This window comes from Pseudorca crassidens, chromosome 8 (genome assembly GCF_039906515.1).
Source record: "Pseudorca crassidens isolate mPseCra1 chromosome 8, mPseCra1.hap1, whole genome shotgun sequence".
Taxonomy (NCBI): domain Eukaryota; kingdom Metazoa; phylum Chordata; class Mammalia; order Artiodactyla; family Delphinidae; genus Pseudorca; species Pseudorca crassidens.
The window spans coordinates 81196941-81224776 of NC_090303.1; the positions used below are offsets into that span (position 1 = coordinate 81196941).

The window sequence follows — 27836 nt, forward strand, 5'->3', positions numbered from 1 at the left end:
GTTACCTTACCTAGCAAAGGGACTCTGCAGATGTAATTATATTAAGGATTTTAAGATGGAGAGATTATTCTGGCTTTTTCAGGTGGGTCCATTGTAATCACAAGTGTCCTTTGAAGAAGGAGATAATGGAAGCAGAGGTCCTAGTGGTGCCATTGCTGGAGGGGAGGCTGTGAGCCAAGAGATGTGGACAGCTCTCTTGGTAAAGGAAAGGAATGGATTCTCCCTTAGCTCCTCCAAAAGAGCTGACACATTGCTGTCAAGACCTCTGGCCTCCAGAATTGTAGGTCAAATTATGTTATTTTTAGTTTGTGTTATTTTAAACCGCTAAGTTTGTGGGTGCAGCAGCCATAGGAGACTAATCAAATCTACTTCCCGGAATGAAAGATAATGAAAATAAAAGATAAAAATAAAGGAAAGAACAAAAGAATGAAGGAACAAAGGATGCTTTACTACAAATTACACCTTTGTAGTTATTATGAGTAAGAACCAATAACTGAATAGACAATTAATCATCACAAATTATAGTGGGCAGAAAATAAAACATCCATTGTTGGGAACAAAATTTAAAACAAGTACATTAGTTTTAAATGTACTTGGAAGTTGGTCAGAGTTTTTATGAAACTTCCTTTATCACGAGCAAGGCATTGTAAGAAGGAAAAAAAACCTGAATCAATACTGTAATTCAATTTAAAAATGGAAGACTCACAACCAAGTACAGAGTTTCTTTTTATAAACCCAATCTTAGAAATGATGAGTAAAAATTTTTAAACTTATTCACTCCTAAGCTACAATATGTAGTTCTTTCCACCATGTTTCCCTTCCCTCACTCTTTCATTTCCACTCCCTGATTCTGCTTCCAACCAGAAGCAGTTGCATGTAGGGTAGTCATGAGGGGAGAGTAAACAAAAGGGCAATGGCAGAGATGATACTGTCAATCTCGTTTTAATAAAGAGTCTACAGAGGGGCTTCCCAGGTGGCACGGTGGTTCGGAGTCCGCCTGCCGATGCAGGAGACGCGGGTTTGTGCCCCGGTCCGGGAGGATCCCACATGCCGCGGAGCGGCTGGGCTCATGAGCCATGGCCACTGAGGCTGTGCGTCCGGAGCCTGTGCTCTGCAACGGGAGAGGCCACAACAGTGAGAGGCCCGTATACCGCAAAAAAAAAAAAAAAAAAAAAAAAAGAGTCTACAGAAATGCTGAACAGAAGCTTTAATAGCATTTCTGGCAATAATCACCCCTGTTCCCCATGTATCAGATTTAATTTGATTAAATCAGATTTAATTTGAATTAAATAGAAATAAAAACTCTTTACCATTGCACCCTAATGACTGTAATTTTCTCTCAAGCTGTTACTTTTACAGTATGCTGCACCTTGGAAAGAACATTCTTAATCCTTTTCTAATTGAGTCTCAAGGCTAATGTCTTTATTTAAAAAACTCACTTATTTTTGAAGGCTGAACTTTAATACTGTGAATTAATATGACATATAAGCCTTTCTGGATTTTCCACAAGAAGAGAAATTCCTAACTTAGATGTCTTCCTTTAGTTACAATAATTCTAGCCAGTCTACTGATACCACCCAGTTTGTCCTTTTGAGGGCTGTAATACTCCTGTCAGCAGCTCCGTTGGAGCATTTAACTCACCAGATATCTGTAACCCTGATTGCCAGAGCCAAAAATGTCTCCAGTATGACTTCAAGTAGTTCAACTCTCTGGTGCCAGATGGTATGCAAATAGAACCCTTCTCACAGATACGGATGTCACCGTGCGCAGAGCTTGTGCGAGTATCCATATCTACTCCTGCTGGGAATATAATTTGGTAGAAAAACTCTTTGGCCGACCTGCCTATGATCTGTAGACTATAGACTCATTCCCAGATGACAGCTTTAATATGTACTTTTCTATTAATCAAAAATGAAAAAGAACCAAAATTCAAAATTAGGGATGAACATATATTTTTGAAGCTGGATCAAAGGAGAGACTTGATAAAAAATTTAGAAAGATTACTAAAAAGGAATATCACCGAATGAGAGATCTAATTTGCCATCTCCTCCTTCCCTCATTGTAAATGCTGCCAAGGAGAATACCAAACTGTTTACAACTAATGGAGTGAGGGAACTTGTTTGCGTCCATGCATCAGTTCCTTGATCTAAAGGAAGGCAGTAATGAATAGAAGGAATATCAGTGTTAAGAAAAGTATCTGAATTAGGTAAGAGTCAGTTTTCAGAATGAATAACTGAATCCAAACCCTATATCCAGAGTTTTCCATTGTTAATATCTGAGCAGTTTTTAAGGACTTTTCTTTGGTTCCAATGCTACCCCTTGGGGTGGTAGAGTAGGATTATTTTTCTGTTTTTATGCAGTTTTCGATCATCCCATAACCTAACTTATTCACTTGATAATATATTCAAAGATTTGAAGAAAATTTTAGCCTATGACACTTCGGAAGATAAATCTACTTTAAAATAAAATTATTTATAATTTTACAGCCCAATAAAAAATTTTAAATTGTTTGTGATTTAAAAGTGTCCATACCACTATCCTTTTTATTAGAAAAACATATAAAATCTGAAAGTATTTTATATACTCAAGTATAATCTTAGGAGTGAAATGTAAGGCTATGGAGAAGCAGGATATATATTTTCTATGTTCTTTTCATTGCTGTAGTTGTGCTGGACTTCAGTCTTTAGCATGGACAAATAGAATGATATAGTTTTTTGCTTTCTCCATGTTATACAGTTTGTCAGGTTTAACCAAATATTGTCAGGTAATTTAACCAGATTATTGGTATACCAACAAAATATTTTTAGAAATCAGCCTAGAGAAAACCTGAAACTACACCCTAGAGCTCAGCCAATTGGTTGGTTTGTAGACATCTCTTTGTAGAATTGGTGTATTTGTTTGAATTTCAATTTGAGGTAGAGTATTTAATGTCTGGGAAATAATGAAAAACTATTTTTGCATGTAAACCCTAAATGTGGTGCTATTCTTATAAAGAAAATGTCTGAGAAGAATGAGCTCAATATCTTTAAAAATTTTATAAGCAAACCCACTGTTCTTTAAGAGTTTAAAATACTGCATCAGGGACTTCCCTGGTGGTCCAGTGGTTAAGACTTTGCCTTACAATGCAGGGGCTGCGAGTTTGATTCCTGGTCAGGGAGCTAAGACCCCACATGCCTCATGGCCAAAAAAACCAAAACATAAAACAGAAGCAATATTGTAACAATTCCAATAACGACTTTAAAAATGGCCCACATTAAAAAAAAAAATCTTTAGAATACTGCATCAGTGACACAAATGAGCTACTAAATAAAGTACATTTTTTTAACAACAAACCCGATTTAATAAAATAAGTCTCAATTAAGCAGGAGGTTAAAGGTTAAAATATTTAACTAAGGTGATTCTACTGATGGATGAGGTAGACAAACTGGAATTTAAGACTAGTTCCGTCAGACTCATGGCAAATTATTTGATCTCATCGTAAGGCTGTGGGAACTCTTAACAGCCTTAATTTACTTACCTGCAAATTGTAGCTACCAGGAGGAATTGATAGATACCGGTATAGTGTTTGCTTCATGGTAGGTCTCAGTGATTTTTAGATATGATAATGATGCTTAGTATCAATATTATAATATCTAATAACACTACATCTATACCAAATTCTTTTGTCCATTTAACTTTAATAGACTACTCTTTCCATTTTGAAATGTTATCTTTTTAATGATCTTATAAAATCTTCACTGATTTTTTTATTCAACTTGTTGTAACCTTTTTTTTTTCTGCCTATTTGCCACGTTTTTCATGACGTGTGGAATCCCTATGACACGAGATGAATATCCAGTTACTACCTTTTTCATTAGGCCTTGGGCAACTCTGGCTGAAAATACTTATAAATTTATGTTACAATTTCACTTCCTACATCTTCTTACTTTTATTTTTCACTTCAGTGCCCTATATTTCAGTACAGTATGGTTTTAATGTGCTGTCTCTTTATTGTTCCTTGGTGAAAACTGAATTTTATTAAGCCCAAGCTCTAATTCTCATCAAGTTATCCTATAACTATGAGTTATATGCATGAGTCTATGAATATAAAAGAGAAAGTTCATTCTAATCTAAAGCATACAGATTGATCTTATTATCAACAATACATAATAGAGACTTATTATTCTTCAACTTGCCTAGTGTCTTGCACAGGGCCATCATCAATATAAACCAAGTTCAAGGCATAATGCTTGCTTTCAAGAAGTTGGAATAACTAGTTCAATTCTTTCACCCCAGTATTCCCTATCAGATTTACAGTGTTACTTATTTTAAAACACTACTGACATCACCATCAACAAAAATACTAGAATTTATTTTTGTAAAAAAATGTGGGAAAACAATTTAAAAAACAGAATTTAATTTAAAAATTTAGTCAATATGATGTGTTTATTACATTCAGAGGGCTGATCCCCTATAAAGTTGCCATAAGTCTCTTTGGTCATCTGATTTTAAGGCAGTGATTTGTAGTAAATATTAGTGTGTATAGGAGTCCGAGCCCCCTTCTCCCACCCATCCTCTGCCATTTCAAGAAAGGCGATACTGTCATGTTCTGTTAGAAAACTGAGAAGAAGATCTCTGTTGTTTTTGCACCATTAATTTATAATAATATAGAAGAGTATCTGTTTCTCAATCTGTGTGCCTCTCCACCTTCTGTGTAAGTGCTATTGTATTAAAAATTGAGGCATATGGAGGAGGCTGTAGTACATCAGTAGAGGTAATGTTTTCTGTGCCTCTTAAAATCATGTAATTATGATTCAAATCCTTCACAGCTTATGTATAGTAAAGATAGGCTCTGCACATCTATATTGGCATTTAAACAAATAAAAGTTTATGACTCTGCAGGTTGGAAAGAAATTTCAACCAGTTAATGTAGACCTTGTGGGAAAAATCCCTTTTAAACACAATTATTGCTGGAAAACAGGATTTACACTTAAGCCATTTTTTCTGTTGCCTTAAGATAGTATGCAAAACATTTGAAAGGAGTGATGCTTTTAGTTTGACTATTTCATTATTATTATTGTTCTTAGTTTGCGGGACAGCACTGAAGATAAGGGGCCTTTGTAAAGTACAGTAAAAGTCGAGTCCTTCACTACATGTCATTTTTATTTTAGCATCTTGTTCTATATTTCCTCTCAGGGAGACAAGGATACTACATAAACAAAATTTATCAAAATCCTAAGATTGTGTGCTTATTGGAGGAAAGGAATGGCAGTGATGGTAAAAGATGAAGGGGAAAACATAAGCAAATAAATTCAAATAAGAGTAAAATTTTATAATGAAGATGGCATATCCTAAACTAAGGAATAAAATTTATTTAACTTCATGCTCCTGAAATTTAAATGAATAAGTAAGTATATATATATGTGTGTATATATATGTAAGTATATATATACATATGACATATATACCAGTATATAGGGGTCAAACCACCTTCACCATTGTGGGCAACCTCAAACATCATCACATAGGCATCTGATATACCAGGCTTCCCCCAAAACAGACTAGGGATACATGCATGCCATCAAATTGAAATGTAGGCATTTTTGCTTACTCAATGTGTTTATCTCATCGGTAGTTTACATAATTTTTCTAAAATGCTATTCAATTTAAAATGGGGTTTCAACTGCCAAAACCTGCCAATGAGGTATTTTAAACATTTGATGATATTCATAATATTTGGTTTCAAAAATTAAAAACAAAACACCTATTTTGGTGATTTAACAGAGGTTCATAAGTTAGTGCATCTACTTTTACCTATTATGTTGTTATATTTCCAGTGCAAAACTGATGTTTGGAATTTCAAGGTTGATGTCTTCAGGAATAGGTTATCCCTCAAACAATGAACATGATTTTTGAGAATGACCAAAGTAAAAGAAAAATGCCATAAATCCAGGAGTGTGTTCACAAAGAGAAGAAGTGCCTTCTCTATGTCTGAGTACTGGGCGTTCACAGCAAGCCACGCACTGCAGGAGACTTCTGTTTGTTTGTTTTCAAATTTTACAGAAACTTTGGGAGGCTGGAAAGGTGGAGACAGGGAAGGTATATCTGCTTTGACGCTGAGCCTGGAGTATATAGAATTTGGTTTTACCTTTTCTGTGGTTACAGTGATGTTTTTCCTAAAGATAATTATTTCCTCTCAGGGAGGGGCTTATGCCCACACTTAGAATGAATTAATGTGAGAATGCTTTCAGCGGTCATCACCTTGGAGAACTTCAAAGAGTGAAGGTCAGGTCTGAAATCAGCTGTCTGCTAGAAGTCAGAAAAAGAAATACGTAACTTTCCCTGAGAATTTCCAGAAACGCTTGGATAGGACAACCTGCTTTCAAAAGAAAGAACGGGAAATCCCACTGCAGCCGTTGCCATAACCACGATGCTGAAAGGAAAGAAGCAGAATCAGCAGGGGCAGCCACGGCCACTGCAGCCCCCATCTCCAGAGGGGAAGAGACCCCAGACAGGATGGGGGGCTCACTGCTCTTCCCAGAGGCCCTCTAGGACCAAGGGGACCCATGATTGCACCAGTGGGGAGTCTCCCGTTTCCTCCTTAGGGTAGAGGCCCAATTCAAGGAGGCTTAGGTCCCTGGTCTGGCCCATATGGTCATGGTTGGTGGGGGAGTCAGTGCTGAACCTCCTTCCTGGACCAGGCCAAGGGGGTCCCTCCAGGGGAGGCCTTCACAAAGAACAGAGACACCCTTGAACACTCACAACTGGCCCCTTAACAAGAATGCCTGCCGGCCCAAGGGTGGACCACAGGTTATGGAAGACAGATCCCACCACCCTCTCTGCCAACAGTGCCAAAAAGGGCCATTGTTGATATGAAGACCTCTGTGCCTTCTGCCACCCAGGCATCAGTGGACCTCTGTGAGACTGTGCCTTCCCACCAGCCTGGAAGGGGCCCTCTATGGCCAACAGCCATTTATTTCCCTGTGCCTTGTGATGGCTACTGTGCGGCTGTTCCACCCCCGACCTCAGTCACTGACACCTGCCCCCAGACTTGTGTTTCATCACTGGTGCCCTTTCTTCTGATCCAGCCTCCAGAGCCTTGCCTCAGGACCCCATCTTTGCTCCCTTCAGCTGCTTCCTGGATCTTCCTTTCTCTCACCAGAGTCACTTCCTGAAAGGCCACTCTCCCTGCTCTTGGACTCCGTAGTTTCTGCCTCAGTAGCATGATCCCCACCGCCGTGGTCTGTGATCGCTGTGTCTTGTGAGACTCTGCATCCCCCTCATAGCTTTTCTCAGCGTCCTTGGCATTTTGTGACTTCCTAACACTAGAGGAAATTTTTCTGTCAAAATGAGTGAGGCTCTTGGTGCCTTCTAGACTTTCCCCACCTCCCGACACGTGAAACTTTCCACAACTTTCCCTGGCCTCTTCATCCTACTCCTGGAGTCAGTTATTGAGGGTAGGACACAGCCGCTGAGATGTTTTATAAAGCCTCTGAGGGGCCTTCTGTAGTTCCTTTCCAGTCCATTTTAGTTAGACTATGTCACTGTGAGGCCATCAGCCCTTTTGTTTGAATTTTGTGCCCCTCCACCTGGCCTGCCTTTCGTGGAACCTGGATAGTACTGTCGCCCTCTTCCCACTCTCTGCCTCTGCATCCCTGGCGTTGGTTGTTTTCTGTGAAAACACCAGTGAACAGGTCCAGTATTTTTTCAAAAATACGGAACCCTTCACGAATTTGTGTGTCATCCTTGCGCAGGGACCACGCTAATCTTCTCTGTATCGTTCCAGTTTTAGTAAATGTGCTGCCGAAGCGAGCACCAGGTCCAGTTTTGAACTGACCCTGAGGAAATAGGTCAGGAGCTGTGTGGGGAAGAAGGAGGGATGAGAACCACTGGAGAACTAAGAATAGTTTGTTTTTTCATTTTAACATTTTTTTATATTGGTAGTAAATGCAGTGGAAACATAAAGAAAAAGAAAAAGAAAGGAAAAGAGGAAGGTAAGACAGGAGGAAGAAAGAAACGAGAGAGAAAAAAGACAAAAGATAACCCCAAACCGTACTTCCTGTGGTAAGGTATAACCAGGAAGCTTTATTTTAAACCCTGAAGAACTGTGGCACAGTTAAAACTGCAGGAACATCTAAAGCTGAATCGTATAGCAACTGACTCTGCATTTGAGGGAACCTAGGTATCTAAAGGCCAAAATGTATATTCCAGGTTTCTATTTAATTGGACAAAATATATTTGAAATTTTTAACAAGCAATAATAATTACCCTGCTGCACATCTACCACATGCTTGACATGACTTTAAATGTTTACAGCTTTTATGTATGAGGTTGGAATTGTTATTACCACCATTTTTACAAAAAGGAGACTCAACAGTGAAATTAAATAACTTCTCAAAGTTCTCACTGACAGGAAGTTTTGAGGAGTGTTAGAAATTGCTTCAAATTGAGTTGTCTAACTCTAGACCGTGTGCTCTTTATTGCTGTGATATTATTCTGGAATTATGTCCCTTTTAGCTTCACAGACCTACTTTGTCAGCTTCTGCTGGGAAATCTCATTATAGGAGGTGCACACACATGTGGAAACTCTACATCTCTACTCCTCAGTGACCTGAATTTGGTAAAATTCAAGTGTAATTACTTGTGGCTTTTTATCTCCAAGTGATACTTCTTCCAAAAGCTGATGTGTTGAAAACAACATTATAGACCAAAGTTCTCCAAATATACTTGAATATGATGTCATGGAAATCATTCTAGCCGTATAGCGTTTATCCCTCTTTAAATCATTATAGCATTTAAGTTTGACTGTTATCTATTTGTTTCTTTTTTGTTTGTTTGTTTTGTTTTTAATAGAGTATCCTGAAGAGTTTATAGTCAAAAAATGATAATTGCTGAATGACTGGATTTGGAAATTTTTCACCTGTGAAAGCTGAATTCTAGCTTCAGACACAGCGTTAGCTACCCTTAAAATAGACTAATGATATGCAAACATTAGAGAATATTTTCAGAATGATGTTTTTCATTCTGAATTTTGTCTCTAACAGTGGAAGAGCTGGTAGTAACCCTAAGGGTCATCAGAAGAGACTAGATTTGTATCTACAACATGTACATGCTTCTCCAGACATAGGATTAAAGTCCCTTCAGTCTGATTTGGGTCTCCTCTTTCTTTTCAATACATTAACTTCTTTCCTCTGAGACCACATGACTCCTTACAGTCAAAATTCCAGGTTTATTTTCTTTCTGTCTATTTATCTTCTTTGAGGGAAATAGAAAGAAGATGAACAATCAGTTTATAAATATTGAGTAAACTGAATTTCACTCTTTGAAATTTTGTTGTGCAACTAGGAACAAAGTGTTATATTTGTTATAATGGTGATGAGGAAAAAAAATTGATGAGATGATAATTTAGAAATATTAAACAACATTGCTTTATAAAATAATCTCATTTACCTAAAAATTAATGAAGAGGCTGCAGAAAAAAATAATGGTGACTTAGGAGAACCCAGCTTCCCCGTTCCCCCACAAAGGTCAATGATTGGATAGCTGGCCACAAATAAAAAACAGCTCTGGGAGACCACTAGAGTCCACTTAGGAAGTTTTAGCAGCACAGTGGAAAAAACTGAAATAATCACACAGAGGAGAAGGAAGACAACTTCATTTTGCTTGCATCATCCTATCCCCAAGCCAGCAGTCTTCAGTGCCAAGGAGTTTACCAGGTACAAAGAGTTTCTCTCACCAAGAAAGGAAGAACAGAGTGAGCAACCACCTTTTCCAGCCTCTTGGGGGCACTGCATGAAGATCTTGCTTAGGTTTCATCCCACCCAGTCTGGCAAAGCTGAGATGTATAGAGCTGGCTAGGAACAAGGAAGAAAAACACAGATTAGCAGACATGCAGCAGGAGTGACTGTTCATAGAGACCTGGATTAAAGACTTAAACATAAGACCTGAACCTGAGAACTCCTAGGACGAAACATAGGGAAAAATCTTCTTGACATTGATCTTTGTAGTGATTTCCTGGATATGAAAAGTACAAGCAACAAAATCAAAAATAAACAAGTGAGACTGGACCAAACTAAAAGCACAGTAAAAGAAACAATCAGCAAAACGTAAAGGCAACCTATGGGATGGGAGAAAATATTTGCAAATCATATATCTGATAAAGGGTCAATATCCAAAATATACGAAGAACTCATATAACTCAATAGCAGGAAAAAAAAAAAACCTGATAAAAAACAGTCAGGCAACTCAGTAGACATTTTTCCAAAGGAGACACACACAAATGGCCAACAGGTACATGATAAAAGCCTCTACCTACCAATCATCAGGAAAATGCAAGCCAAAACCACAGTTAAATATCATCTCACACCTGTTAGCACGGCTATTATCAAAAAGACAAAAAACAGCAGGTATTGTTGAAGGTGTGGAGAAAAGGGAACTCTTGAGCACTCTTGGTGAGAATGTAAATTGGTATAGCTGCTGTAGAAAACAGTGTGGAGGTTCCTCAAAAAATTAAAAATAGAACTCCCATATGATCCAGCACTCCCACTTCTGGGTATATATCCAAAAGAAATGAAAACAAGATTTTGAAGAGATATCTGTGCCCCCATGTCCATTAGAATATTATTCAACCTATTCAAAAATCTAAATGTCCATCAACACATTTCATATATATATGAAAAACAGTATTATTCAGTGAGAAGTCCTGCCTTTTGCGACAACTCTGATGAGCCTTGAGGGCATTATACTAAATGAGATAAGTCAGACAGATAAAGACATATACCTTAAGATGTTACTTATATATGAAATCTAACAGAGAGTAGAAGAGTGGTTACCAGGAGCCAGGAGGTGGTGGAAATGGGGAGATATTAGTCAAAGGATACAAACTTTCAGTTATAAGATTAACAAATTCTGGGGTTCTAATGTACAGCATGATTATAGCTAATAATACTGTATTATATACTTGAAAGTTGCTAAGAGAGTAGATCTTAATTGTTCTCACCACAAAAAAGAAATGGTAATTATGTGAGAGGCTGGAGGGCTTACAAATTAATGTTATGGTGGTAATCCTTTTGCAATATATAAACGTATCAAATTGACACACTGTACACCTTGAACTTTTACAATGTTATATGTCAATTATATCTCAGTAAATCTGGGAAAATAGAAATAAATAAACAAAGGAAGGAAGAAAGGAAGGAAGGCAGCAGGCAGGCTTTAGGGAGTGTTTTGGAATCATTAATCAATTCCTTATGCCATCACATTGTTTTCTTGGAAATATAAAAATGACTAAGCAATATACTGACTTTTTATAGGTATAAAAGTAAAAATACATTACCTTGTTACTTTATTGTGAGGTCCAGTTTATTATTAGAAACATAAATAACTACAATTCACAATGGAACCTGCACTTAAACATGAAACAGGCTCTCACGTGATACTGTTAGTTGATTATGAACTGTTCAGCTTCCTTGAAGTATGAGAGGTCTCAGTTGGAACATTTTCCTGGTTTTTGTCACAGTGTTTTAATCCAGATATTTCAGTGATGTCGGTGGTTTCATTGAAACCTCATCAGGATGACTGCTAAAAATCTTATATTTGCTCTTTATACTAAAATTCAACTCCAGAGAAAATTACAATATTCCCCTGCTCTACTTATGAGCAGTAAGACTTAGAAACTAACTTGAGTCAATATCATCCAATATAGGATTAGAATTTAAGGTAGTATTTTAAGAGAGTGTCACATCTCAGTTTTTGAGGAAGAAGTCACATGTGGAAATATTTACAGAGAAATATGTGAGAGCTGTTTTTAGTCTGGAATGGAAGGGTTCAGTGTCAGTCACCTTTACCTTCGATGCACCACTGCCAAAGCTGGGAACTAGTTTTCCTAGAATGTATGGTGTTAGGTTAGGGTTTGTTAATGAGAAGAGATTAGTTGAAACTTAGAAGCCATTACTCTCGGGAGCCAAGACATCACAGCTAAGGCGCCCTCCAACAAACTCCCTCTTTGTGATAGTGGCAAACAAATGTAGCAGCTTCTTCGCCATCTGCATAAGCTCTGCAGTTCTCTACCTGCTCTAGTTTGAAGTCATTAGTAACAATTTCTCTACTTCTTTGACCACAGACTTTCTGTCCAACATGTACTTCTACATTTGTTTAAGCTCACATTCCTTTTTTTTTTTTCCCCAGATGTCCTGCATTTTATTAGCTGCGTGATTTTCAGCACTCTTAACTGCTCTGGTTCTAGTTCCTCACCTATAATACAGCATGCCTGTCAAAAATTAAAGTTTAAATGAAAAAATATCTATTATGCATTATAGACTAGAAGTCATTTTACAAGCATAACCAATTATTATCACATCAAGTCCAAATCTCTCTACCATTTTTCAAAGCCCTCTAAAACTTGACCTCATGCTCTTCATCCAGCATTATTTTTTTTTAATTATTTTTTTAACATCTTTATTGGAGTATAACTGCTTTACAATGTTGTGTTAGTTTCTGCTGTATAACAAAGTGAATCAGCTATACATATATATATATATATCTCCCCATATCCCCTCCCTCTTGAGTCTCCCTCCCACCCTACCTATCCCACCCAGTTAGGTGGTCACACAGCGCCGAGCTGATCTCCCTGTGTGATGCAGCTGCTTCCCACTATTAAGCTCACATTCCTTCATTAAACTGTTCCCTGAAAAACTGTAGTGTCTCTATCTCCTTGGGTACACCAAGATTAATAAAATTTTTGGCACCAGAAGTACTTCACTGGGGTCAGACTTAAGGATGGGAATCCGACATTCATTCTCTGATCTAACTAGATTTAAAGGTGTTGATGATCTCACTGCCAGTGGTAATTAGGACGCAGTGAAGGGCAGTATTTAAAAATATACATTTGAGATACCATAAGGTCTTTGAGTTCCAGGGTTTAAGGATGTAGGAATGCTGGAGTCGAATTTTTGTATGTGAACTGTTTTCTCACCCGTAACTAGGTCACCTGTGAGGGTCCAGTGAACAGTCCCTTCAGCACAGCTTTGAGGGATATATTATGAGTATATATCTTTTCCCTAGAGCTGCCGTAACAAATTACCACAAGCATCGTGGCTTAAAACAACAGAAGTTTATTCTTTCACAGTTTTGGAGGCTAAAAACCTAAAATTAATCTGTCAGCATGGCCCTGCTCTCTCTGAAGTCTCTAGGAAAGAATCCTTCCTCGCTTCTAGTTTCTGATGGTTACTGTCAGTTCTTGGCATTCCTGGTTTCTTTAGCAGCTGAACTTCAATCTGTCTCTGTCTTCACATTGCCTTCTTCCCTGTTTCCTCTGTGTCTCTGTATTTCTAAATCTTTCTCTCTTTATTAAAGACTATCAGTCATTAGATTCAGGGCTCACTCTAATCCAGTACGACTTCATCTTAACTTGACATTATCTGTGAAAGCTTTATTTCCAAATAAGTCACATTCACAGGTACCAGGGGTTAGATCTTCAACCTGCTTTTGATGGACAAAAGTTAACCCATACAGTGAAGGAAGCAACAGTATTTTTTTTTTTTTTTTTTTTTTTTAGCAGTACGCGGGCCTCTCACTGCCGTGGCCTCTCGCGTTGCGGAGCACAGGCTCCGGACGCGCAGGCTCAGCGGCCATGGCTCATGGACCCAGCCGCTCCATGGCATGTGGGACCCTCCCGACCCGTGGCAAGAACCCGTGTCCCCTGCATTGGCAGGCGGACTCTCAACCACTGCGCCACCAGGTAAGCCCAGCAACAGTATTTTTGAAAGTTACGGTAGGGGCTAGAGGCTGTTCTCTGCAAGCAAAGAATGACAGTGGAAGGTGGTGCTATTAAAATGGGGCTGCTGAGTTTAATGAGGTGGTAGAATCCTATAGTGGCAGGGCCACGTGGTGGACCTTAATTACCAAACCTGGGTATGGTTAGCATAATACGCAGCAGGACCAGAATTGTAAATACTAAGAATGGTTTGGCCCTCAGAGATCTTCGGCAGTCTTTGCCAGTATATCATGATATCCTCAGGATTGAAATAGATGGCTAGCTGTCTTAATGTTTACTAGATTTATATAAACAACAAGGTTTGACATTATTCATGGCCCCTCACACAGCTCCCAGATCTGAGCTAGTTCACAGGCCCAAAAATCCTTAAAAGAAGGAAAGTCTAGGTGTTTATGAAGGATTTTCTTACAGTAACACACCCATGATTATGCTAATACTTGTAGTGGTTTTGTGTTCCTCAACAATAACAAATTGATAAAGGCTTTGAACTCTGAACTTTGAGGAGTTAAAATCAAAATAGTAGTTTTTTGGAAGAAGTTGAATGAGTCATCAGAGCAGACTTAAATAAAAAATAAGCAAGCAAATAATGACTAATGTAGTGGATTGAATAGTGTGCCCCAAAATCACATTCACCCAGAACCTCAGAATGTGAACTTATTTGGAAATAGAGTCCTTGCAGATGTTAATAGTTAAGGATCTCAAGATGAATTCATCCTGGATCTGGGGCGAGTCCCAAGTCTAATGACTGGTGTCCTTATAAGAAGAGGAGGGGATACAGAGACTCACAGAGAAGACGAAGATGATTGGAGTGATGCAGCTACAAACCCAGGAGTACTAAGGACTGCTGGGAGCCAAAAGAAGATAAGGAGAAACAAGGATTCTTCCCTAGGGCCTTCAAAGGGAACTGGCTCTGCTAATACCTTGATTTCAGGCTTCCAGCATCTAGAATTGTGGGAGAATAAATTACTGTTGTTTTAGCTAATTTTGGGTAATTTGTTACAGCAGTCTTAGGAAATTAGTATGACTAGTTTGAAACAAAGCTTGTGTTGAGAGTTTAGCTAAGCCACTCCATGGTATTGTTGCTTTGGCATTCATTTTGTTTGGTCAAGTGACCTGCAGGGACCTTAAACTGACACTAGCCCCCTCATGCAAGCTCATGCCCTAGATAGCAGCTGCAGAGTCACAAGCAAATGTAAGTTCCTGACGTAACTTCCCCAACAGCCCTTGTGATCCACAGTCTCCCCTGCCTCCCAGCACCTGGATGCCTTATGCTTTCCTTAGATAAGACCCCCATGGGGTTGCAAAAACCCTGCTCTTTTGATTTGAATTGACCAAGCTGGCCCTACCTTTGAACCCCAAAGCATTCTACTCACACACCCTAACAAAAGCCTGTGCCCCACCCAGTTCCCTTCTGTCTCTCTGTCTGCACTCTGCCTTGACCTCCTCTTGTGGCCCTTTGAGGCATGCTGTGTCCTCCAGGACCTATGAGTAATAAACTTACCTATTTCAAAAATTTTTTTTTTTTTTTTTGTGGTCTGTTGTTGAACCACAACAGCGCCCTGAGCTCCACTTAACAAACGTTCATTTAACAAGGTCCTGACAGCTTGTTAGGAAGGTTTTCATACCAGTATTTTCCTCTTCCTTTTCCTCTTGCATCCTGCAGCATAGAGAATGTGATAAATATTTGGTGGCTTGAATCCTAGAATTTTTATATTGTGAAAATAATTTGCTACATTCTATACAATCAAAATTTATCCTATCTTCAGTATGTATTATACAAAGGATTTTGAAAAAGAAAAAAATTTCCTATTTCATTGCACCAATATATAATATACCATGGACCAAAGAATATCGACTAAAACAGGCACTGGCAAAGTATAAACTGGGGGTCAAATTCAGTCACGTGCCTATTTTTTGTAGGTAAAGTTTGTTGGAACACAGTCATACCTGTTCTTTTATATTGTCTGTGGCTGCTTTCACATTATAATGACAAAGGTGAATAGCTGCAATAGCGACTATATGGCCCACAAATCTGAAATCATTTATTCTTTGTCTCTTTATAGAAAAAAATGTTCAACCCCTGCATTAAGATACAATTGGATATAATAAAACATCTCATTATACATGGCCTGCATGTACAATAACATATGTGCTAGTGTTGCACCATTTTAAAAATCAAAATGTCTCTATCGTGGTTTTCTTTTTTCGTTTTCAAGAGATTGCAAATTTGCCTTTGGAATTGATTTTTCATTGTCCCACAATCTTCATCTAATTACTGTGGTTCACATAGTAGTTGTAGATAATTGTTTGTTGAATACTTATTGAGTTCATTCATTTAATCAGAAATTTGTCAGCTGTAATATATGGTTGAAATGTTAGTATTAATTATATACTGACATGTTAAGTATAGGTTTGCAATTTTACCATTAACACCAGGATAAGCATATTAATTGCAAAGATTCTTGATGAATCTGTTGACAGAAATGTGAGGATAGACACTGTAAGTCAAGATGAGTCTTGCTGATGCCAGGAAAGGTGAAATCAAAGACAATAGCTTACTTATGAACAGGGATTTGAGGCTGAGAACTATGGGAAAAGTGGGAGAAAGCACATCTCTGGACACCTGGGATCTTTTCTTGAAAGAGAAATAAAAGAAGCTATCACACAGAGCAAGATATCCAAGGGACAAAACTGAGAGGAATTGGGGTGAAATACTACAAATGAGAAAAGTTTTCAATAAAAAACAGATGAAATGAAATTAAAAGCTCTAGTTAGGAAAATAGAGACAAGCATGGGTTGACTCTGTGCCATATTTCTAGTCTAGAACAAACAGGCTGAACTTAGAATGCTTTTCTTTCTTTGTTTTTTATTTGTTTTTAAATACAAATGTATTGATTCTAAATCTTTGGAAGTGGGATTTGGGATTTGTAATTTAAGAGACAACAGTAACTTTCATAATCATGCAGGTTTGAGAATCACTAACTCAGGTAGGAAAGAGTTAATATTCTATCACAAATATTTGGGATTTGGTACCAGGCCACTCTTGTGCTGAGTCTGACATTCTCATGGCGAGTCCAATTCTAACAACTCTTCTTCTCTTATATTTTCCTTGGTTTGAATTCCTGTCTTAGTAATCCATTTAATGCTTAGTCCACATGTGGATCTTTGTTTTGCTTTTGTCTTTTGTTTTTTCTCTCATAAACTTTTCCATTTCTAGATACCAATATGGTAGCATGGCCACTGCTGGCTGCAGATAAACTTCTCTGATAGGGGCTGCTGGCATGTGTTTCTGGGTAACTTCTGTCCTTGGGTTTCCCCGTTTTCAAACTACTCCTTTTTGCTAATTATTTGTTTGCCATGTCCTTTAGGTTGTGTTTCCTACAAATGGCTCATTCTCCCCAGAATATCCACAAATAAGTCCGGGTCCCTTGCAAAATAAATTTATAGAATCTCCCATGACAACTACCAAATCCATCCCTTTCTCCCCTTTTTCTAAAGCATTGATCCGAAATTTGTTAGTGTTCTATGTGGAATTATAATTAATTTCAATTGAAAAAATATTGATTATGCAAATACCACTAATTAATGTAGCTCTAAGTGTGTCATATATTTTGATAGAAGCATAAACAAAGTCATGAAAGAGCGATTATTTTTGCCTGACAATAGAAAGTGACATTTGACCTGGTTCTTTGGGGATATCAACAATAATAACAAAAGTTTCAGGAAGGAGCTTTCGAATCAGGTGGTAGAAAGACCAATATGAAGTTAATATAAAAGTCACAAAAGTCCATGGCATGTTTATGAACAAGTCGACAAGTAAGATGTAACGGTAGAGATGAAAGAGGAAAAAGTAGGTTGGAAGCCAGAAAATAAATTTAAAAGTGCTTAAAGCACTGTAGACAGCCATCAACATATTTTGTTTTGGGAAATGCCATCATCATGTTCTTATTTTAGAAGATGGCTAGAAAACAAAAGATAGTTTTTAGTATTATTGTACTCAGTTAGCTCTCTCCCTCATCTTGGCTTATTCCATTTGTTTTCTAAGTATTCATGCCTTCCCCTTCACTTAACAGTTAATGGCCTAAATTCATTTACTGATCTCACGCTCGTATTCCAAAATTTTCTAATTGATTTCTGGATTTTGCATTAGGCTCAGAAATAAGAGTTTTGAGAGCTATGTATCTGAAATTTCATATTGTAATTATTCTGGTGTATGTTCTTCATCAATCTATTGATTGTTCTGTAGCTGGTACTTTTCTAATCATTACAATCTTGATTTGAGATAATTCAATCAGGGAAGTTACTGGCTCACGAGTAATCTCGGAAGGGGACAACAGAGTATAGCATACGAGGGGAATTTGGCTGTTGCACATCCAAAGTGCTGTTCTCTAATTTGTTCGCATGCAACTTACTACATTCTTTTCTCACCTCAAGAGGTGCATTTCCCTTCACTTTTAGAGTAGACAGGATGTCACCATGACTCATATTCTTGTCACTTGCGTCACAAACTTCCGACCCAGAGTTATCTTTTTCAGTTGATTCTGATCCATGGCAGGGCCCTCCACTTATCCCCTTTTCATCTAGATCTGCTTCCAGTGCCAGTCAGCAGGGTAAGTATGAATAGTATAGGGGAGTTTCCCACTTTCCCGTGACCTGCCCAAGCCTTGTCATTTCGTCAGCTCAAGCATCATTAGGCTTTTTTAGACCTTGTCACATAATCCTAGAAAAATCTGAATATTGCTAAGGATCTGGAGAAGAATGTATTAAAGTATGGCAGTGTTCTCCAGTTTGATTCAGATTTCATTGTTTTTGTCAAATGCTCTATTTATGGTCTGTGGATGTGGCCATTTGAAAATTTTGATCAGATTGTTTCCCTTTTGTTGCATTTTTTGGATTTCCGATTATAGGTCTCAGAAAGAGGAAGAGTAAAAATGCTCGTTCCATAATCTTTTAGTGGAACTCTAAGCTAGGTTTATCATCACTCATTTTTATGTTATTCTTCATATATTAGAACGGATATTGTAATACTCAAATATTTAAGAATTCTTAGCATTATTAAATTCTATATATATGTAGAAGAGATCAAACATCTGATTTATTTTTATATTCAAAGTATTCAGACCAATTCAAATTAAAAATTTGCACTGGGGAACACTCCTATGCAGCTGTACTATATTTTCCAGTATATGCAAAGCAATTATTTTTATGGGAAAAGTCAATTATGCTGTAAAATAGGTCTCCGTCAAACTTCCTTTTAACCAAACCAACTGTGCTAAAAGTACACAAAGTACTTGGGGGTAATATATATTATATAGTATAATTTTTTGGAACATGAATTCTAGAATATACAATATGATGTAAAATTTGAAAAAAAATATGTGCAGTTATATACTCTATGAGAGTTATTGTATTAAAGAAAGGAATTTTAAAAATCTGATTCTGGTCCTGGAGATTCCAAAAACAGACTGTTAGGAGAAATCTATTTAACACTCCCAAATTTTCATTTCATGTTCTGTAAAGAACATAGACAAGATGTCTGAAAGCTTTACTATCTAGAGACTTTCTGAACGTCGGACAATTCTTTTCCTTACATTTTGTTTTTTGAATGTGTCTATAATCATTTAACTTTATTGTGTTACAATTCAAGTATTGAAGAACATATATTGAGAAAAAATTCATTAAAAAAATAACTAAGCATTACACCTATAACACTGTCCAAAATGAACATCAAGTTTTATAATTATATTATTGGTAATTTGACTGAAATTCAAATAAAATTGTCTGTTTTTCTCCAAAAACTGTTAGATGTTAAAAATTTCCTGTTTTCAAGTTAATATTTCTGGAGAAGCTATATTTCCCTCTGTCTCTGTCTCTGTCTCTCTCCCACATACACACCTACCTCTACATACATGAGTTGACACATACATTACAGAAAATGGAAAGTGCCTATAATCTAATCACCCCACGTATTGTTATGTTAAAATGTATTTCCATCTAGTCCTAACTTTCTGTGTTTGCTTACTATCTGTTATATTGGGATCCTATTTTATGTAAAGTTATATAGATTTTTTTTTTGTATAAAATTATGTCGTGGACGTTTTCCCATGTCATTTTAAGATTCTTCCAAAAAAGCAAATAGTTTGATTTCCTGGAAAGCGTTCTAACTATTAGTTGACTTTGGCTTAATTTTTTTAAGCTTAACTTTGTCAGTTTGAATAAGGCAACTGATGCAGCTATTTATATTTCCATATGCAATAGTAGTTCTTGTACATAATTCTAATAGGAGGAATAAATTAAATTTTAAAATATCTATGGTCATATAATAATATTACCTCCATAATAATACCATTGCCATTCACTCATAAAATATGTACACGAAGGAAAGAGAGTAGAAAAAAATGTTCAATCCCTGTATTAAGATACAGTTGGGTATAATAAAACATCTCATTATACATGGTCTGCATATACAATAACATATGTGCTAGTGTTTCACCACTATTAAAATCAAAAACTAGATGTTTTTCATCCAATTTTGATTAAAATTGGAGTTGATATCTGAGGCCACAAAGGGCAAGCTAATATTTGGTGATAAAACTTTAATGATAATATTTAAGAAGCTGTTCACACAAGTCCTTTTGATCATGCAAAGCAATGGATTTATCCATTACTTTCATTTACAAAGAAAGATAATAGCAAATATTTACATGGAAGTTACCATGAAAATTAGGTGAAATCTGTACTTATTCTGTATCTTGCTTCTTAAAAATATTTTTTCTAAAAAGAAGGAGAGATATTTTCCATAGTATTCACACATTTGAGTAGTACCAAGGACAATAAACTTGTAATCTTTAGATTTTGCATGTTTGCTTTAGGAAAGAAAAACTTTTAGGATTATGGAATATTGTTCATTCAAAATGATAAGCTTTGTTTGGCATATGAGGTTGATTTTCTCACCACTCCAGTGATAAGTAACCTGCTGATTCTGACCTCATTCATCCAGTCTTGATTAACTCAACTATTCTAAAGGATGTATTAGTTAGGGTTCTCCAGAGAAAGAGAACTAATAGGCAGATAGATAGATAGATAGATAGATAGATAGATAGATAGATAGATAGATAGATACGGAAAGAGATTTATTATGAAAGATTGGCTCATGCGATGATGGTGGCTGAGGAGTCTGCCAGTGTCCGAGAGCAGGAGAAGATAGATATCCAGGTCAAGCAGAAAGTAAATTCACTCTTCCTCCACCTTTTTGTTACATTTGGACCCACTGTGGATTGGATGATGTCCACTGGCATTGGTGAGGACACTCTTTTGACTAAGTTTACCAATTCAAATGCTAATCTCGCCCAGAAACACCCTCACAGACACACCTAGAAATAATGTTTACCAGCTATCTAGGCATCCCTTAGCCCAGTCAAGTTGACACATAAAATTAACCATCACATAATGACTATTAGTGTTTTATAACGTGCTTTATTTTCCAAGTAAAAAAAAAATGTGGCTAACAAATTCCACTTTAAAACACTGTAGTGAAGACTGATTTTTCATGATATTATACAGTTTGTCTAATAGTGTATTCTCATTGTGCACCAGAAACATACTAGGTTTTTAGCAAATATATTCTGAATGACTGTACAAATTACTGTATGGATGTAATAAAAATAAAGGGCTAGTGAAAAGGACTATTATTTTTTGGACAAGTAAGAATAGATTTAAACTGCTAGCAATGATTTAATTTTTATTGAGGATTTATAATTCATATTTATATACTGCAGTGATTTTTGGAAAAAATTATTAACCCATCAATGGAGGCTGAACTATGTTTAGTCTTTCCATAATCTTTTTTATTTATTTTTATTTATTTTTAAACATCATTATTGTAGTATAACTGCTTTACGATGGTGGGTTAGTTTCTGCTTTATAACAAAGTGAATCAGTTATACATATACATATATCCCCATATGTCTTCCTTCTTGCGTCTCCCTGCCTCCCACCCTCCCTATCCCACCCCACTAGGTGGTCACAAAGCACCGAGCTGATCTCCCTGTGCTATGCGGCTGCTTCCCACTAGCTATCTATTTTACATTTGGTAGTGTATATATGCCCATGCCATTCTCTCACTTTGTCCCATCTTACCCTTCCCCCTCCCCATATCCTCAAGTCCATTCTCCAGTAGGTCTGCGTCTTTATTCCCGTATTGTCCCTAGGTTCTTCATGTCCATTTTTTGTTTGTTTTGTAGATTCCATATATATGTGTTAGCATACAAAATTTGTTTTTCTCTTTCTGACTTATTTCACTCTGTATGACAGACTCTAGGTCCATCCAACTCACTACAAATAACTCAATTTCGTTTCTTTTTATGGCTGAGTAATATTCCATTGTATATATGTACCACTTTTCTTTATCCATTCATCTGTCGATGGACACTTAGGTTGCTTCCATGTCCTGGCTATTGTAAATAGAGCTGCAATGAACATTGTGGTACATGACTCTTTTTGAATTATGGTTTTCTCACGGTATATGCCCAGTAGTGGGATTGCTGGGTCGTATGGTAGTTCTGTTTTTAGTTTTTTAAGGAACCTCCATACTGTCCTCCATAGTGGTTGTATCAACTTACATTCCCACCAACAGTGCAGGAGGGTTCCCTTTTCTCCACACCCTCTCCAGCATTTATTGTTTGTAGATTTTTTGATGATGGGCATTCTGACCGGTGTGAAATGATATCTCATTGTAGTTTTGATTTGCATTTCTCTAATGATTAATGATGTTGAGCATTCTTTCATGTGTTTGTTGGCAATCTGCATATCTTCTTTGGAGAAGTGTCTATTTAGATCTTCTGCCCATTTTTGGATTGGGTTTTTTTTTTATATTGAGCTGCATGAGCTGCTTATAAATTTTGGAGATTAATCCTTTGTCAGTTGCTTCATTTGCAAATATTTTCTCCCATTCTGAGGGTTGTCTTTTCATCTTGTTTATGGATTCCTTTGCTGTATGAAAGCTTTTAAGTTTCATTAGGTCCCATTTGTTTATTTTTGTTTTTATTTCCATTTCTCTAGGAGTTGGGTCAAAAAGGATCTTGCTGTGATTTATGTCATAGAGTGTTCTGCCTATGTTTTCCTCTAAGAGTTTTATAGTGTCTGGCCTTATATTTAGGTCTTTAATCCATTTTTAGTTTATTTTTGTGTATGGTGTTAGGGAGTGTTCTAATTTCATTCTTTTACATGTAGCTGTCTAGTTTTCCCAGTACCACTTATTGAAGAGGCTGTCTTTTCTCCATTGTATATTCTTGCCTCCTTTATCAAAGGTAAGATAACCATGTGTGTGTGGGTTTATCTCTGGGCTTGCTATCCTGTTCCATTGATCTATATTTCTGTTTTTGTGCCAGTACCATACTGTCTTGATTACTGTAGCTTTGTACTATAGTCTGAAGTCAGGAAGCCTGATTCCTCCAGCTCTCTTTTTCTTTCTCAAGATTGCTTTGGCTATTCGGGGTCTTTTGTGTTTCCATACAAATTGTGAAATTTTTTGTTCTAGTTCTGTAAAAAATGCCATTGGTAGTTTGATAGGGACTGCATTGAATCTGTAGATAGCTTTGGGTAGTAGTCATTTTCACAATATTGATTCTTCCAATCCAAGAACATGGTATACTCTCCATCTGTTTATGTCATCTTTGATTCCTTTCATCAGTGTTTCATAGTTTTCTGGCTACAGGTCTTTCACCTCCTTAGGTAGGTTTATTCCTAGGTATTTCATTCTTTTTGTTGCAATGGTAAATGGGATTGTTTTCTTTAATTTCTCTTTCTGATTTTTTGTTGTTAGTATATAGGAATGCCAGAGATTTTTGTGCATTAATATCATATCCTGCAACCTTACCAAAATCACTGATTAGTTCTAATAGTTTTCTGGTGGCATCTTAAGGATTTTCTACGTATAGTATCATGTCATCTGCGAACAGTCACAGCTTTACTTCTTCTTTTCCAATTTGTATTCCTTTTATTTCTTTTTCTTCTCTGATTGCCATGGCTAGGACTTCCAAAACTATGTTGGATAAGAGTGGCAAGAGTGGACATCCTTGTGTTGTTCCTGATCTTAGTGGAAATGGTTTCAGTCTTCACCATTGATGATGATGTTGGCTGTGGATTTGTCATATATGGCCTTTATTATGTTGAGGTAAGTTCCCTCTATGCCTACTTTCTGGAGGTTTTTTATCATAAATGGGTGTTGAATTTTGTCAAAAGCTTTCTCTGCATCTATTGAGATGATCATATAGTTTTTCTCCTTCAGTTTGTTAATATAGTGTATCACATTGATTGATTGGTGTATATTGAAGAATCCTTGCATTCCTGGGATAAACCCCACTTCACCATGTTGTATGATCCTTTAAATGTGCTGTTGGATTCTGTTTGCTAGTATTTTGTAGAGGATTTTTGCATCTATGTTCATCAGTGATACTGGCCTGTAGTTTTCTTTCTTTCTGACATCTTTTTCTGGTTTTGGTATCAGGGTGATAGTGGCCTTGTAGAATGAGTTTGGGAGTGTTCCTCCCTCTGCTATATTTTGGAAGAGTTTGAGAAGGATAGGTGTTAGCTCTTCTCTAAATGTTTGATGGAAGTCGCCTGTGAAGCCATCTTTTATTTGTTCGAAGATTTTTAATCACAGTTTCAATTTCAGTGCTTGTGATTGGTCTGTTCATATTTTCTATTTCTTCCTGGTTCAGGTTTGGAAGGTTGTGCATTTCTAAGAATTCGTCCATTTCTTCTAGGTTGTCCATTTTATTGGCATATAGTCGCTGTAGTAATCTCTCATGATCCTTTGTATTTCTGCAGTGTCCGTTGTTACTTCTCCTTTTTCATTTCTAATTCTATTGAGTACTCTCCCTTTTTTTCTTGATAAGTCTGGCTAATGGCTTATCAATTTTATCTTCAAAAAGAACCAGCTTTTAGTTTTATTGATCTTTGCATCATTTCCTTCGTTTCTTTTTCATTTATTTCTGATCTGATCTTTATGATTTCTCTCCTTCTGCTAACATTGGGGTTTTTTTGTTCTTCTTTCTCTAATTGTTTTAGGTGTAAGGTTGTTTATTTGTGATGTCTCTTATTTCTCAAGGTAGGCTTGTATTGCTATGAAATTCCATCTTAGAACTGCTTTTGCTGCATCCCATAGGTTTTGGGTCATTGTGTTTTCATTGTCATTTGTTTCTAGGTATGTTTTGATTTCCTCTTTGATTTCTTCAGTGATCTCTTGGTTATTAAGTAGTGTATTGGTTAACCTCCATGTGTTTGTATTTTTTACAGATCTTTTCCTGTAATTCATATCTAGTCTCATAGCGTTGTGGTCGGAAAAGGTACTTGATACAATTTCAATTTTCTTAAATTTACCAAGGCTTGATTTGTGACCCAAGATATGATCTATCCTGGAGAATGGTCCATGATCACTTGAAAAGAGGATGGAATGTCCTATAAATACCAATTAAGTCCATATGTTTAATGTATCATTTAAAGCTTGTGTTTCCTTATTTATTTTCATTTTGGATGATCTGTCCATTGGTGAAAGTAGGGTGTTAAAGTCCCGTACTATGATTGTGTTACTGTCAATTTCCCCTTTTATGGCTGTTAGTATTTGCCTTACGTATTGAGGTGCTCCTATGTTGGGTGCCTAAATATTTACAATTGTTATATCTTCTTCTTGGATTGATCCCTTGATCCTTATGTAGTGTCCTTCTTTGTCTCTTGTTATAGTCGTTGTTTTAAAGTCTATTTTGTCTGATATGAGAATTGCTACTCCAGCTTTCTTTTGGTTTCCATTTGCATGGAATATCTTTTTCCATCCCCTCACTTTCAGTCTGTATGTGTCCCTAGGTCTGAAGTGGGTCTCTTGTAGACAGCATATATATGGGTCTTGTTTTTGTAACCATTCAGCCAGTCTGTGTCTTTTGGTTGGAGCATTTAATCCATTTACATTTAAGGTAATTATCGATATGTATGTTCCTATTACCATTTTTTTAATTGTTTTGGGTTTGTTATTGTATGTCTTTTCCTTGTCTTGTGTTTCCTGCCTAGAGAAGTTCCTTTAGCATTAGTTGTAAAGCTGGTTTGGTGGTGCTGAATTCTCGTAGCTTTTGCTTGTCTGTAAAGGTTTTAATTTCTCCATCAAATCTGAATGAGATCCTTGCTGGGTAGAGTAATCTTGGTTGTAGGTTTTTCCCCTTCATCACTTTCAGTATGTCCTGCCACTCCCTTCTGGCTTGCAGAGTTTCTGCTGAAAGATCAGCTGTTAACCTTATGGGGATTCCCTTGTATGTTATTTGTTGTTTTTCCCTTTGTGCTTTTAATATTTTTTCTTTGTATTTAATTTTTGATAGTTTGATTAATATGTGTCTTGGCGTGTTTATCCTTGGATTTATCCTGTATGGGGCTCTGTGCTTCCTGGACTTGATTAACTATTTCCTTTCCCATATTAGGGAAGTTTTCAGCTATAGTCTCTTCAAATATTTTCTCAGTCCCTTTCTTTTTCTCTTCTTCTTCTGAGACCCCTATTATTCAAATGTTGGTGCATTTAATTTTGTCCCAAGGTCTCTGGGACTGTCCTCAATTCTTTTAATTCTTTTTTCTTTATTCTGCTCTGCAGTAGTTATTTACACTGTTTTATCTCCTAGGTCACTTATCCATTCTTCTGCCTCAGTTATTCTACTTTTGATCCCTTCTAGAGAATTTTTAATTTCATTTATTGTGTTTTCTTCACTGTTTGTTTGCTCTTTAGTTCTTCTAGGTCACTGCTAAATGTTTCTTGTATTTTCTCCATTCTATTTCCAAGATTTTGGATCATCTTTTCTATTATTATTCTAAATTCTTTTTTAGGTAGACTGCCTATTTCCTCTTCATTTATTAGGTCTGGTGGGTTTTTACCTTGCTCCTTCATCTGCTGTGTGTTTCTCTGTCTTCTCATTTTTCTTAACTTACTGTTTTGGGGGTCTTTTCACAGGCTGCAGGTTCCTAGTTCCCGTTGTCTTTGGTGTCTGTCCGCAGTGGCCAAGATTGGTTCAGTGGGTTGTGTAGGCTTCCTGGTGGAGGGGACTAGTGCCTGTGTTCTGGTTGATAAGGCTGGATCTTGTGTTTCTGGTGGGCAGGTCCATGTCTGGTGGTGTGTTTTGGGGTGTCTGTGACCTTATTATGATTTTAGGCAGCCTCTCTGCTAATGGGTGGGGTTGTGTTCCTGTCTTGCTAGTTGTTTGGCATAGGGTGTCCAGCACTGTAGCTTGCTCGTCATTGAGTGTAGCTGGGTCTTGTCATTGAGATGGAGATCTCTGGGAGATTTTCGCCGTTTGATATTACGTGGAGCTGTGAGGTCTCTTGTGGACCAATGTCCTGAACTTGGCTCTCTCACCTCAGGGGCACAGCCCTGATACCTGGGTGGAGCACCAAGACCCTGTCCTCCATACGGCTCAGAATAAAAGGGAGAAGAAAAGAAAGAATGAAAAAGATAAAATAAAGTTGTTAGAATAAAAATAATTATTAAAAAAATATAGAAAGTAATAAAAAGAAAGAAAGAAGAGAGCAAGCAAATCAAAAAACAAATCCACCAATGATAACAAGCGCTAAAACCTATAGCAAAAAAAAAAAACAAAAACAAAAACGGACGGATAGAACCCTAGAACAAATGGTAAAAGCAAAGCTATACAGACAAAATCACACACAGAAGCATACACATACACACAAAAAGAGGAACAGGGGAAAATACCTATGTATCCTTGCTCCCAAAGTCCACTGCCTCAATTTGGGATGATACGTTGTCTATTCAGGTATTCCACAGATGCAGGGTACATCAAGGTGATTGTGGAGCTTTAATCCGCTGCACCTGAGGCTGCTGGGAGGGATTTCCCTTTCTCTTCTTTGTTTGCACAGCTTCCGGGGCTCAGCTTTGGATTTGGACCCGCCTCTGCGTGTGGGTCGCCTGAGGGTGTCTGTTCTTCGCTCAGACAGGACAGGGTTAAAGGAGCAGCTGATTCGGGGGCTCTGGGTCACTCAGGCTGGTGGGGAGGGAGGGTTACATAGTGCGGGGTGGGCCTGCGGCGGCAGAGGC

The 27836-nt window shown here is 37.2% G+C and overlaps 1 long non-coding RNA gene and 1 other non-coding gene across 2 annotated transcripts; both read right to left on the reverse strand.

Annotated features, from left to right (window-relative positions):
• Positions 1–7330: 7330 nt before the first annotated feature.
• Positions 7331–18355, reverse strand: LOC137229261 (uncharacterized). The gene is made up of 3 exons (XR_010945612.1): positions 18182–18355; positions 9716–9833; positions 7331–7837 (listed from the first exon to the last, which is right to left on the reverse strand). It is a non-coding gene; the product is annotated as an uncharacterized lncRNA (long non-coding RNA).
• LOC137229608 (U6 spliceosomal RNA) lies at positions 7689–7795 on the reverse strand. Its single transcript, XR_010945765.1, has one exon. It is a non-coding gene; the product is annotated as a U6 spliceosomal RNA (small nuclear RNA).
• Positions 18356–27836: the final 9481 nt, after the last annotated feature.